The sequence below is a fragment of the Tursiops truncatus genome, chromosome 1 (assembly GCF_011762595.2).
Source record: "Tursiops truncatus isolate mTurTru1 chromosome 1, mTurTru1.mat.Y, whole genome shotgun sequence".
NCBI lineage: Eukaryota > Metazoa > Chordata > Mammalia > Artiodactyla > Delphinidae > Tursiops > Tursiops truncatus.
This window is the reverse complement of record NC_047034.1, coordinates 10,064,750-10,078,738: the sequence shown is the minus strand read 5'-3', so window position 1 is coordinate 10,078,738 and position 13,989 is coordinate 10,064,750.

Below are 13,989 nucleotides of genomic sequence, written 5' to 3'. Positions count from 1 at the left end.
CATTTTTACTCCACCTTTTACTCCAGCAAGCAAAGCCACACCTTTTTCTTATAAATATACCAAGCTCATGTATGCTTCTTGGGAAATATAAGCTACAGCTACTGGGAGTAACATTATACACATGAAAAAGTTTTTAATTTACTTTTTTTAATGTTTATTTTTATTTTCCTTAAATCTATTCCCATAGAGTCTTTACTTTTCAGATCAGTAAAAGACCTGTATGATATTTCTTTTTTAGGAAATTTTAAAGTATTTATAATTTATGAAAGCATGTCTTACACTAACTGTATCATAGTCATTCTGGATGTTAGCCAAAGAATACAGATTTAATTTATGTGTCTATTTAATCCATGTTGGGGCACCACAATAAATAGTTTCATTAAGCACAACAAGTAATCTTTCTACATTATAAAATTCTGAGCCCTTAGGTTCAGAGTTTTTAAAAATTCATTCCACTGTTATATACACACTCTATGAAACTAAAATTCTGGTTAATTTTTCATCTCATTAACCTTCGCTTTTTTCAAAATGTGTATATTCCAAAAAGTGTATATTTTCCACCTTGGGGACAGGTGTAACCAGAAGCAGTGACAATGGTCACTGGTCACTGTGGTTTCTCCCTTGAAAATTACTGTGCCAGCCTGACTGCAAATATAATTCCTAAAATATTTCTTTCTGCTGAGGAGGGATAAAAATCTCCTTAAGAAGGTTGGAATTTTTTAATATAGAAAAGAAGAAAGTACTTCCTGTTTATTAATAATTGTTTATTAATACCTACTATTTATTTATGTTATGGAAAATAATTTAGTATAACCTTATGTTAATACCAAAACAAGAAATCCAAAAAGAAACCTAACAACAAACAACAGCTATTGTATTTTGTTTGATTTTCAGTAACGTATCTGAAACCCTCTCTTCCCTTTTTATCCAGCATTAGAAATGCATACTATAGACTTGTTTTTTTAAATAATTGGCAATAATAGAAAATGCATGTTGTACATTATAAGCCAGATATGATGTAATGATTTGTCATGATTTTTCTATAACCAATGTATGTTGCATTTACATGGTAGATAAAGATATAGATATATACCCACACATGTGTATACATATATATTACACACACACACATATTTGTGTATGTGTGTGTATATATATCTATATATGGAGAGAGGCAAATGCAAACATATATAGTCATTTTCATTGTAATTATTTAATGTAGATAAGAGCATATGAAAATTATTATTTTAGTAACAGAAAAAGGCTTTGCAAATTCACAATATAAATGAAATTGTAAGAGTCTGTTTCATAGTCTAAAACATGAGTCAATTTCTTTATGATCAATTTCTTTTTTCATAAATTCTTGTTACATTTATTGCTAAGGCATTTTACTTCAGTCACTTGCCCACTTTCTTATCCCTACCCATCAAAAGGAATGCCCGGGTTGTATTTCAATTGAAAAGTATGCATCTTAATTAGGTTGAGTGGACTATAAAATATACATGCAGAAATTATGGAAAATACATTGGCCTTTTAAACTGGGTCCTCCTGGAGTATATAGAAACTGTTTTTCCTTTTCAGCTCCATGTTTCCTCATGTCTCTCTTCTTATCTTCCTTATCCCCTCCATTTAGGTCTGTGTTGTATAATAAAGGATTTGACTGACCACTGTCCCTGATTCTCTGGAGAGAAACTCAAATTCCTTGAATTTTCTAAGCAGTAGGAATGTTTTTGTTATTCATTAGTCCCCTGGGTCACAGTGAGTTTATGCTAATCAGATGCCACAGGATGGGGGCTGGTCATCAGAAAGACCATCCCTATGATTAGAGGACTGAGACTTTAAATGAGTCCAGCCTCCAGGGACAGAAGGGAGACTGGAGATTGAATTATTGGCATGTGGCTAAACTCAATCAAGCAAGCCAACACAGTAGAACTCCAATAAAAACTCTGGACCTTAAACCTCACTGGAGACTCCTCACTGGTGAACACAAAGAACCATAACAGTGATGTGCCCTGATTCCATAGAGAGAGGTATGAAAGCTCTGCATTTGAAACCCTCTCAGATCTCTCTTCATTTGACTGGTCCTGATTTGCATCTTTTGCAATAAAACTGTAATCATAAATGTAGTGCTCTCCTGAGTTCTGTAAGTCTTTCTAGTGAAGCTATGGAAATGCTAGCATTTAGAGCCAGTTGATGAGAATTGCAGGTGGCACAGGGACTCCCACAGTGCAGCTCTGACATCTGAAGTGAGTTGAGACTTTTTGAGGACTGACTGTGTCTTTTAGCACGTGGGACCTGCACTAACTCCTGATGGGTAGCGTCAGAACTGTATTCTAACACACCAGTTAGTGTCAGAGCCACACTCTCTGGTTATCCTCGATCTCTTAAAGGAAACACAACATCATCATAGTCAGACATGCCATCAGCTCCCAGGTCTCTATACAGATGCTTGCCAATGCTTACTGAGAAGAGGCTGCAGAGCGTGAGATTTAGATGTAAGAATCATGGCCAGGTCAAAAAATTTGAAACAGGGAGTAGAGAAAAATGATTTGATCTTAGGAAAAGCAAAAAGGGTTAATTGCCTAATACAGGATTAGATAGGAAACAAATACAAAAGGAATGCAAGTCAAAATTGTTACTGCTCTCCTCTCATCCATGACATCTCATCATGACATCTGAGGACGAAATGAGAGCAAAAGGCCCTTTGGACACGTAATTTGTAAAGAATGAGCCAACTATATACCCCACAAGTCATTTTATTGGAGAAACATTACACTATAAGCAGATGGAGGAAAGAAAATATTCAAGTCATTATCAATTAGATCAATTTACACAATTCCATGAAAAGAAATACTGCAAAATCCTATAATCCTGTGTACAACTTGAGCTTATTTAATAAAAAGTGCTATGGTCTCATCTCCCTAACTTCAAGCCTGCCAGTTGATGCACATTATCAACTATAGAATTGCCATTCTTAAAAGTATATTGAATGCTTTTAGTGCTGGGGTAATTTTTTTACTATGTTGAGACATTTTTACACGGCTAAACTTACTAAAATCCATGCTTACTAACATAGACATAGCCTCTAAAAGTGTACTGGTGCTTATTACAAAATTAAAACTGGAATTGTTAATTTACTGCAAAGAAATCTTAACCTGCTTCAATATATGGGAGAAAAAAAAATATATGTATATATACATTTTTTATGTATATGTAAGCACATCCATATAACAATAAAGTTGCATTTTCTCTTTAAAAATCACAGTATTATATGTAGGTTGAACTATCCAGAGTGGGAAACTAGTTGCTGGTTGTTGTGCTTGGCTACTTCCGAAGAGGTTTATGCTTCTTTACCCACATGCTCAACCCACTAGTGTATTTTCTGTGTGGAATAGTAGTGTACCTCCATCTCAAGACCTGAATGCTTTATGCCTAAAGGAATAATAACTATATGTGTGCTGTTGAACTACTTGAGAGCAGTGAGCTATTCTTCTCTCTTGATAAAGTGAAACCTTTAGCAAAATCTTGTCATATTGTCAATATTAGAAAATGAAAGGTTAAAAAAATATTCTTGTAACATTACGAATAGCAATAGTTTCTGAAAAAGCAATCTGAGCACTGAAATTGGTTGTTTTAAAAACATTCCAGCCATCAGAGATGAAAACAGGATCAACTCAAGACTAAATGCAAAAACGTGACCGAATGTACCATTAATTATGATTGTAAGAAAAATGTTCCTTTCCGCTTTCTTCGGTTTCTTCAAAGTCTTTATTCCTACCTGGTAATTATTGCTGATCATTACGTGCATGTGTTCTCTCTCCTTTATATTGTTAGTTCCTCCAGAATAGAGATGCATCTTATATGACTTTGGAACCACCCTTGTACTTTGTCCGTCAAAATACTTTAAAATTTCCCATCTATTAATTAAGGAGAAAAACTCTCCCCCATGGACCCTCATCCTTCTCCACACTTTTCCTCTTTCTGGTTGCTAAATGCTGAGAGTTCCAAGGGTCTCTGTTACCATCATCCCCCCAGCCTACTGGCTATAAATAACATCTGTATTCAAGTGAGTTTCCAGTTCCAGCTCTGACCTCTTCAATTACGTTCAGTCTTATGAAACCAACTGTTTACCTGACACCTTTTCTGGGATATTCAATCTGGATCTCCAACTAAAATCTATTTGCCTTATACAAAGAGAAAAAAAATAGAACTAAAATCTATAATACTTATTCAAGCATTTTAATAGCCTCACATTTATTTTCCTATTAAGCTTTCACATGTAATCACATATATTTGTTTCAATTAATATGAAATACAAGTTCAGATAGCAAAAGGAATCAACTCTATGTGGAGCCAAATTTACAGTTCATGAAGGCTAGACTTGAATTTGTTTTTCTTTGAAAATACACCAAATATATCAACTGGAATAACACACTTAATCTTTGTGACATAATCTTCATAGATTAGGAATTGAAACAAGAACTTTGATCAGAATACTTCCAGTATAAGAGTTTCTAGTAGTTCACAAATATTTTATTCTGATTTAATTTTTAAAATTCATTATCAAATTATGAACATTGTAAAATGCAATTTAATTATTTTTAAAATTTATGAAATAAAACATACCTATGTTAAATACCGGAGTCTGGAAATTTAACATATATTATTAACATGGGTCATCCGTATGGAAATCTGTATACAATAATTATACTACAAATATGGTGTATGTCTTACTCAATCAACAACTGATCTTTAACACCAAAATGAAACATCTCTTTAACATTGCCCAAGGTCAAATCTCAGCTCTGCCACTTACTGGTTATGAGGTAACTAAACAAGTATCTTAGCTTCCCTTAATTTTCTCTTCTTTAAAACGGGGATAATCATAGTATTAACTTCCTAAGGATGTTATAAGAATGAAAAAAGATAAAAAATATAAAGTTCTCATAGGAGTGCCTGACACATCGACTGCACATGCAGAGAAAGGAAGACTAGTTCAGGAGAATATTATGATAACTCAGCCGAAAAAATAATTGTGGCTTGGATCACGGCAGGTACAGTGGTATTGTTGAGAAATGTGCAGATTGGGAATATATTATGATACATTTGGACGTGTTATAGTGCACATTCAGTCAAAGGGATGAGAGGTATGAGATACATAAGAGTCAAAGTTGGTATCAAGACTTTTGGACTGATCAACTAGAAGACTATTTGCTATTAAATGAGATAAGAAGTTGTCTTGGAGTTAAATTCTGAACATATTAGTTAAATTTGAGACATATGATTTTAAAGTGCTAATTAAAACATCTAGGAGTACAAGGGAGACAACTGGGCTATAGATAAAAATTCGGGGTCATCAATATACTACGTGATATTTAAAGCCATTGGAGCTGGATAATATCATGAAGAGAGAATACTACGCAGAACAGATTCAAAGACTAAGCTTTAGCATCCTTGCCACTATTTTTTTTTTGGTGGTACGCGGGCCTCTCACTGTTGTGGCACGCAGGCCTCTCACTGTTGTGGCCTCTCCCATTGCGGAGCACAGGCTCCGGACGCGCAGGCTCAGCGGCCATGGCTCACGGGCCCAGCCGCTCCGCGGCATGTGGGATCTTCCCAGACCGGGGCACGAACCCGTGTCCCCTGCATCGGCAGGCGGACTCTCAACCACTGTGCCACCAGGGAAGCCCCAGTTTTAGCATTCTAATGTCAAGATATTAGCACATGAAGAGATACAACATAAAGAAAATCAGATGGAACAGCCAGTGAAGTAAGCCAGGTGAAGAAAGTGTTTCCAGGAGGAAAGTGTGATCAAGTCTGTCAAGGATGAAGACTGATCACTGACCCTTCGATTACTATTTCCTAATTAACAAATAATCATATCTTTCTATCCAAAGAGTAAAATATGACCAATTTTAGCAATCCATGATTGTTTTAGTTTTTTGCACTCCACAGTTTCCTCTTTTCCTAGCCCCACAGTCTTTTCAGAGAAAAGAAAAAAGCAATAATCATTGTTTCGACTTTACATCAGTAATTCATTACCATCCAAAGCTGCAGTTTGCACTGCAGACTAAGTGTGTGTAAATGGGGCTTTAATTTTACAAGAATGCATTATTTCAATTAAATAAACCAATATTTTATAATTTTATTAATTGCATACCAGTATTCTGTGCTAAAAGAAAAATGTTTCATGTTCTTCTGTTCCCTTTATGATATCCCAGTGTTTCCAATGTATTCTAATTGTATTTGGCTTTAAGCCTAAAGTTACTTGGCCCGATGATGCAATTTGTCACATTTATGTGAAACTTCCAAAATGATTTCAATGTGTTTTATTCATGTAAAAAATGCAGAACATGTCCCTAAAGATTGTGAGAACACATTTTTGAATTACATGGCAAAATTTTATTCCTGAAATATTGACTTTTCTACTCAAGAAATAATATTGAATTCTCTGCGGATATGATACGTAGAATGAATACACAAGTAGAGCTGAGGATTGCTGAACTAGAGCTAACTGCTTTATTCACAAGGGATAATCATAAGAGTGATCTGGACCCTTTGTTTCATATAACATTCATCACCATGCCTAGTGCTTTTGTATAATAAAGCAGCTTAAATTGTTGCCTTAATCAATAAGCCCTTGATCAATCACCAAGTCAATGAAGAACTTTTTATGAAGTATATGCTGTTTACACTGAGATATGTGCTGGAGGGGATATGAAAAATTTTTTTTTCTTTTATTCCCTGTTCTCAAGACACCTTAATTGCAAAATCATGGCTAAGGCATGCAAAAATAAGGAGAAAACAAAGCAATGCATTCTTAAGTTCTAAATTCTCTGGCACATGCTTACAAACTATAGGATTCTTTTTTTTTTTTTTTTCTTTTTTGCGGTACGTGGGTCTCTCACTGTTGTGGCCTCTCCCGTTGTGGAGCACAGGCTCCGGACGCGCAGGCTTAGAGGCTCAGAGGCCATGGCTCACGGGCCCAGCCGCTCCGCGGCATGTGGGATCTTCCCGGACCAGGGCATGAACCCGTGTCCCCTGCATCAGCAGGCGGACTCTCAACCACTGCGCCACCAGGGAAGCCCCAAACTATAGGAATCTAGCAGAGGGAAAGATCAGTGTTATTCGGGATATTTAAGAAAGATATGAAGGAAAGAATGTATTTGAGCTTTCAGATTTTCTTCTTCATGAGCATGGAAAATCCATTTTAGAAGAGAGATGATGAATACTTCATATTTGCACTCCACATCTTAAGCTAACAGCGTTTAAGTCCTGGCCCTCAGTAGATATTTCCTGGAAAATAATTGTACGGCTTTGAATGACTTGAGAGAACGGAAGTGACCTAGTGATCTAAGCAAGCAGATGAGTCACCAAAGAACAAAAATGTAAATGAGCACAGCCTATTCAGATATGGTAATAAATGTGGTAATAATATTGTTTAGAACAGAAAGGAGGGTTTGTGGTAAATAAATTCAGAAGAATAGGGTTCCACTTGCAGATAACATTTGATAACATATCAAACCAGAATTATTGATACTTTTAGGAGATGAAGATTTTTATATTGACAGTTCTAGTATATAACTCTCCTCAAATGTCCATTTAGTTTTCCTCAATTGTCATGTCAACAAAAAGCTATGGCGATTCGGAGATAAATAACTTGGGAAAAGATATGATAGAATTGTTAAAAGCACTTTGCAAATCAAGACATAGGCTTACCTAATTAATAGTTTGCTAGTCAAGTAAATTATTTCAGCTGGTCCGATTAAGAAAAAAATGCATTGTTCCTACTATTTAATTTTTTTTCAAACTTCCTAAGCAATCTGGCCACTTTCTTGCCTTGTTTTCAACCCTGTTTTTCCTGAATATAGTTGGCCATTGTTCAAGTAGGCTTGGGCTGACGGTATGATTGTTCTGGGCTACCACAAAGCCCACAGGAGGGAAACATTAGAAACTAGGAAAGGCCAATTAAGTGAAGGGTATAGGTCTGTCACTAAGTCAAGGATATAGGCCGGGGGTAGTTTATTCAGGTGCAGAGGTTGGCTTTGTTAAGGGTGGTCCAAGGTGCTCAGAAAATGAAGAACTTAGACTTGGTACCCCAAATAAGAATCTGGACAACCCAGGTGAATGTGCACTGTAGGTAGAGCTCTGATGTATGGCAGAATTCCAGCCAGTCACTGGATACCTGGTGAGTAGACCCGAACAAGGGAACTAGCAAGAGTGGGTCAGGGCATCAGATCTCCAGCCTCAAAGGCTGAGATTGGACTGTTGAGGTAAAACCAGAAGAGAAATACAGAATGGGATTGGGGAGTGTTGCAAATCAAGCACCTTAAAGATTTGCTAAATTTGCCTTTAATGTACAAATGTGAGGCTTGTTTGAAATTAAAGAGTCTCACAGTTGTGCGGGAAGGGGTGACCTCTGCAACCTAAGAGCATATATATAATATCTAGGCTGTAGCTTCATGAAAGCAGGAGAACCGTGTCTATATTAGTATCATTTGTGTTTCCAGAGATAAGTAGAATGCCTACCCCATAAGGCATTATGAGAATTTTTGAATGCCTAAATGAAGGAATAAAACAATGAATAAATAATGGTCCTGATCTTCGAGGCTAAGACAGTTGACATTATTCCAAATTCCACCAGATGATGGGGCTCATTCTAGCCTAGTTCTTGATCCAAGCAATGAAGATGGCAGGAAAGTTTGCACACACTCAGCAAAACCTAAGTTCCAGACAGATAGTAAATACTTGTTATTTCTTGCTTTAGGTGGCTTTGGTAACTGAGACTATTTGTGTCAACGTGACTTAAAGTTTTGCTTGGGAAAGATAAGACCGTAAAACAACAAATTACTTCACTGTTTGCTTCAGAAAATTCCTAAAGATCAATCTATTGAAGACAAGAATCTTCTCACCTGAGCATCCATCACTTCTCAAGTCACAGTTTACTTACTTCAACACCATCCCTCACTGTGTCCCAATCCTAAACTACTGTCTCATGAATTTTGCTCAGTCCTAATCATTTGCCCACCTTGAAAGATCCACCTTAAAAGGCTTGAGGTCAGACTCTTCTGAACCCATCCCCCCTTTTGAATCACTCCTAAGGCTCACTCATTCTGCAGTGAGTTCATATTAGTTTACCTTTGCATCTTAAACTATGTTGTCTATTGATGGTTTGATAAATTCAACACCTTTCTTAAACTTGCATTTCAACTCTTTATTCTTGGCTGAATTGCTAGTTCTCGTTCCTTGCAATCAAGTTTGTTAGGTCATTGTTCATAACAAGAGAGGAGATACTGGTGTCAGTATAAATTACCTTAAACTCAATTGTATAGCACAAACTAGTGAAAGAACTGCTGTGATTATGTGTAAAGTCATCCAGGAGGCCTCTCAAACAAGAAGGATTACATGGTAATATAAAGGGCTAAAAGGTAAATGTGGATTTTAATGTGGGAAAGATCAAATTCTAAATGATGTACTACATGCATATAAAATAGAAACCAAGCAACTAAACTATTAGTTATGAATAATTCACCAACTAAAGCATCATCAATAGTAGCAAGAACTAAATATGTGATTTTAATTAATGTTTAACAAACCAGAACTATTTTGCCTTATAGAACATGATAAATGACAAGGATAAAAACCCTAATACTTTAATCATTTAAACACTATTATTAAAAATCAGGTTCTTAAAGAGCTTTTGGGAGCTTCTTATTCAACTCATTATTTGCAAAATAAATTCTAGCACTTTCTTAAATTCTACTACTCATGTACTATTTCTGTAACATCATGTATTTCATAGAATCCATCTTTAATTCAAAAAGGTATGAAGAATAACGTAGTTCCTATAATATTAAATAAGTTGCAAGTTTAAAGTTTGTTACATACTTTTTAAAAATGAGAGGAGTGCTAAACTAGTTTATGCCCTCTACCCAACATATGATTTTCTAAAGTTGGGAATTAGTCAAATTCTAAGTCATTTTTGACCTGTGAGAACTGAAATCATCTACACCCAGAGACATAGTCTCTAGAGCAACATGACTTTATGAGCCCAGGAAACGGCTGCCTAGGAAGTGAGATTGCGGTAGCATTATTTCAGGAACTTTCTGAAAACCTCTTTGTTCGAAAATAGAATATTGAGCTGGTTGTCATCAGGGTAAAAGCTCCTTCTCAGAACAAGAGCTCACTCAACTAGACTCACCTAACAGTTGTCAACTTTTTAATCACCTACTATACCACCTTGCCTGGCTGTGTCCCCCAAACCTAACCGATGTTGTGGAAGCCTGATCAGCACCTCTCCATTGAAAGAACCGCCTTAAACTGGATGCGGAAACCACATAAATACTCTGCTGGTGCGCTCTCCCTTCTTGGGCACCCCTAAGTGCAGTAGCCTTCCTTGCTACAGTTGGCCATAAATTTGTTCTCATTCACAGGTCATACTGGTAGTTCTTTGGTGAGTCAATGCCTAGTACCTGAAAAATGATAAAATTCAGAATCTATCAAAATGGGAGAGTGTCAGGAAGTTAGTTTTAATATTATACAATATACTAAATACATATAATATAAAATATATATGTTCAAAACACAAACACATATACATCTAATCTCATATATTAAACTCAAAGTGAATTCTTTTGATATATACTGTTTTTTCCAAAAAGTAATATTTTTAAAATAAATTTCATATGAAACCCAAAAAGACACTTTTTGGAACATTTATATAAAGGAGGGTATTAAAATGTATTCACTTTTGTGTTTCCAGTCTTTATCACCGTTCAAAAGCACAAATGAGAATATATAAGATTTGGTTGGGAATGAGATAGTTGCTGTTACTGAAATTAAGTTGCAGGTTCACAACAATTAGAGATTAAAATGTTTTTGTTTTTTTGAGGAATATTGTTAAGACTGCCTTCTGTGAAGCACCAGTTCTGGGAGATGTTAAAACATGCATGTGAGGTTTTTTCTTGTAGTTAAATATGGTTAGGAAAGTCTACATAGTCTAACCCCTTTTGAGGGTCACAATTCTCAAGGGAAGATGAGGGAAGATGCTCATTAGCATCTTCCAGATGTACAAAGTCTCTTAGCTAATTCCCAGAGTCTCCTAAAATAATTTAACTATATAACCCTTTATCAGAGGAACAGCTGTTAGTCTTCTACAAATGCAATCCAAGGTAGTAATCACTAGATATTGCTCTTTCAGAAACTCTGACCCAGTGCTTAGTGTCTTTTTAAAATATGAGTCATGTAGTTTTTAGCACTGAACGTTCTGTACAATTCTCTACCCAACTGCTGTGTGCCCACATTCCAGACACAGAATCACTATCCATCCTCTGCTTGAAAAGTCCACTGAATGTACAACTCGTCATCACAATGACATCTTCCTTGGGTTCAGGTAATATGTGCCATGAATATTCTTATTCATGACCAAAATATACCTCCATGAAAATTCTTATTACGAATATTCCTTTTTTTATTCCAGAGTCACACAAATCAACTTAAATCTATATAAGTTTTTCAGTGGTTTGATGATATCAATCATGTCCCATATACACTTCTTTTCTGTACTAAACTGACTCACTCCAGTTATGCATTTCTTAGACATGGTTTGGAGTTCCCTTTCTTCTGTAAATGAGGTCTAGCTTTTAATTTCCTCTTCTGAATGCATTGTCAAAAATTGAGTAATTTTGTAGGCACAGGCTTATACATGTAGGGTAGATTGGGAACATCAATTCCCTGTACTGGGTAATGCATTTCTATTAGGCTCAGGAAAACAATTTATTTGATAGCCTTTTATATAAAATTTTTAAAAATCCCAAATATTTTTCTTACTTAATGTTATTTAGTAATGACTTCCCCATTAATTATATGGTTTTTGCCACTATTTTTGCCTCCTGTTTGTAAGAGATTCCTAGTTGCTTCCCAACCATGAATCTCCCCATTCTCCTGAGTTATTGAACCTAATCTCTAGCCAGGCACACTGCCACAACGCTACAACTTTATACTTTTCAATCTGCCCTGTAGATGGGTGTAACTATGACTAAGTAAATGCAAATAAGATATTAAGTTCCATGAGGGAATCTTAAGATGTCTTCTTGAAGACAAGAATATGCCTTCCCTCACCCCCATTTCTGTGGCAGGAATGCAGTGTAGCCATTTTGGACCAATCGCCACAGAGGCAGTGACAACCCATAAAAAGTGAACTACAAGAGCGATAAGTTAACAATAATACATGTCCCTTTCTTTGTGCTTCCTCTCTGCCATAATACCACAGAGAAGCTATAAATCAGAAAAGGAGAAAGAGGTAGTGACACAAAAGAAGACATAGACTACACTTTTCATTCTAAGGTGAGGGAAGGGAAAAGAATTCAAGTCCCCATGTGCTACTGGCCTAGCTAGTAAAAGGGAGGGGAAAATGTGGAACAGAATATGAGCTTGATGGTATGAATTGAACAGATATTTAGTAACTGATAGTGCAGAAAATTTTAGTATTCTACCCTAGATATTATTAAGGAATCTGCCACTTTTAGAAAATGGAGATTCATCACAGCAGATTTGGGTAAATATGTTGTACAAAAATAAGCTGTTTCTTATTAAATTCAGACTCTTCAAGAAACTAGATGCATTTGTGTACCATAGTCCAGAATTATAGTATTGAGATCTATCTGGAAGTCAATAAGTATCTAAATAAATGTTAACTAAAATATGTAACAAATTGGAAAGGCAAGTAACGGCACAGTTAAAATTTATCATAGGTATTAATCATCAATCTGTAATGTAAGACTATTACATGAGTAGGTGAACACTGAGTTGCTCCTTCTCTTATGAGTCTCATTAAAACCTAATATCCTAATTCATGATGAACTTAAAATTTTTTATTATATTCTAATTGGTAAAGACTCATATAGAACTCTTATACCATATTCAAAATTTGGGACAATAATATTTTTAAATACATAATTTTTGAAGTTTTAAAGAAGCAAAATGATGCAGATACCAGTTGCTCTGTAAACCTCCCAGTGGGGTCTCTGCATAACTTTATAATTAAAATGTCAATATTTCTGCAGTGAATAATCCTTGAACTTTCATGCTAAGTGGGATGAGTAAAGACCATACATAACCTCATATCAGTTTATGTTGGATTTTACTGTCAAATATAATTTCATTAAGAAAAATGGTTTTCAGTGCATTTTGAATTTAAGAATAGTAGATGATCAATTGTGAACTGGTAGCACAGGCCGACTTTAATCAAGAAGAGGGTAGACTCTTCTGTTAAAGGGGTTTATTTAACAGTTCATATAAATAAAAGGGCAGGGTCTGGTGAATTCTGGAGAGACTGGATCTTTTCTTGGCTAAGCTGAAAAGACAGCTCCTCTGAGTATACTAACCACGGATTCACCAACAGTAGCTCAGACTAGGGGTCTTACCAGGACCTGGCCACTGATCCTACTATCTCTTAATCTCTTTCCTATGAGAGACAGCCACGGAAGCTTTCTCTGGAGAGCCGGGTAACATAGAGAATAACATCTTCTTCCAATTGGCTTGTCAAGTATCTCAAAGGTGAAGGACATTCAGGAGCTGAAACTCCAGTCAAAATTAATACTCTAATTATGTGAAAGCACATCTATAAACCAATTTCAGATTTATATTCAAACATAACATTGGTACTTGTAATCCAACGGCTATATCATTATTATAAGATGATGTAATCAACTTTAAAGTCTAAAGGCTCTCAGTAATTTAAGGGATAGTCTGGTGATCAAAGAAAGTCTTATTACTAAGTCATTTTGTTTTGAAAAGCCTAGACATCAAGAAGGGTATGGTCATCAAAGATCTTTCCAAGATCTTTCTTCTCTTCCTTCTTATGATGGTAAAAATAATAACAGTAATTAAGACACTACAAGCAATAATAAGAGAGTTTTCATTACATGTTAGAAAAAGTGATGTATGTCACTTTGAGGCAAAAGCTTAAGGAGTCAGCATTTCATTATT